The sequence below is a fragment of the Arachis ipaensis genome, chromosome B10 (assembly GCF_000816755.2).
Source record: "Arachis ipaensis cultivar K30076 chromosome B10, Araip1.1, whole genome shotgun sequence".
Taxonomy (NCBI): Eukaryota; Viridiplantae; Streptophyta; class Magnoliopsida; order Fabales; family Fabaceae; genus Arachis; species Arachis ipaensis.
Genome location: NC_029794.2, coordinates 46,557,851 through 46,559,139, shown reverse-complemented (window position 1 = coordinate 46,559,139; position 1,289 = coordinate 46,557,851).

Below are 1,289 nucleotides of genomic sequence, written 5' to 3'. Positions count from 1 at the left end.
AAAAAAAAAAAATTATAAAGTATTAAAATTGAAAAGAAAAAAGAGAAAAAAAAGTCAAAAGTTAAAACTAAAAGAAAAATAAAATCAAAGGTTAGATCAGAAGAAAAATCAGCGTAGCAATAATTTTATTTTTGTGTTATCATTCTAGTTTATTGAAATTGTCCTTTTCATACATGTACCATTCGGGTAAGAAGAAGAAAGTGAAAGTTTTGTATCTTTGTTGAAAATCAAAAGTCACAATTAAAACTTGAAGCTAAAGAATGGATCAATGTTTTTAGATTTTTGAAGTCAAAGAAAAAGGAAGAAAGAGAAATAGCTAGATAAGAATTCAAGCCAACTCTAATCACTGCTGCTGTCTCATTTTTTCTCTGTGTTTCTGCTCTAACTTTTAGGAAAGAAGAACAAAGTCAAAGATGTTCAACCAATCTCAAAATTTGGAAGCTTTACTCTTATTTAAAAGGATAAACGGCCAGAAATTGAAGTAAAGAGAGTGAACATACCATTTGGTCTTCATAGCTTTCGAGTCTAACCTCCTCTTTCTTCTTCTTCATGATTTTACATTAAATTTTCTATTCTTTAGTTTTATTCTTCTTTATTTTTCAATTAATAAAAAAAGGCAAATATATAGATATTAGTAAAAGCCATTGAAAAAAAAGACAAAGAGAATAATATTGGAGAAAAATAAAAAATTATGTCAAATTCTTTTGTATGTATTTTTGCTTTATATTCATGATCCTGAGAGGATTCTCTTACTAAGTTGGATGAACACTTAGTGATTAGAAATCTAGGAAGTGAACCTAGCCAAATCAAGTTTGGATAGAAGTTTAATTGGTTTGTCCTTAATAGAATATGGTTAAATCCTTAGGAATTAGTGTTTATAATCTTTGATAAAGATAGTGAAAATTTCACCATAATGGTGGAGACTGAATGTAAGTAACATTGCGCAAAGTGAAAATTGTTTATATGACTGTGTCATTTTTTTTTTCTCTATTCTATTTCTGATTTCTTTCGATATGAGACAAAGTGAAAATTGTCTCTTATTTAATCTATCTCACAGAAGTTATAACAAATTAATACACTCAAAAGTAACTTATTGTCTCTATTCCTATTCAATTGTTAAAAGATAAAATAAAATTATCTCTTACACAATCAATTTTGTAAACTCAACAGTAACTCTAATTTAAATTTGGTTTGACGTTAAAAATATATAAATTTAAAAGATGTCATAAATTTAACCCTCTTTTTTATACTACAACAACAATAACAATATTATTATTATTAGAAGATAC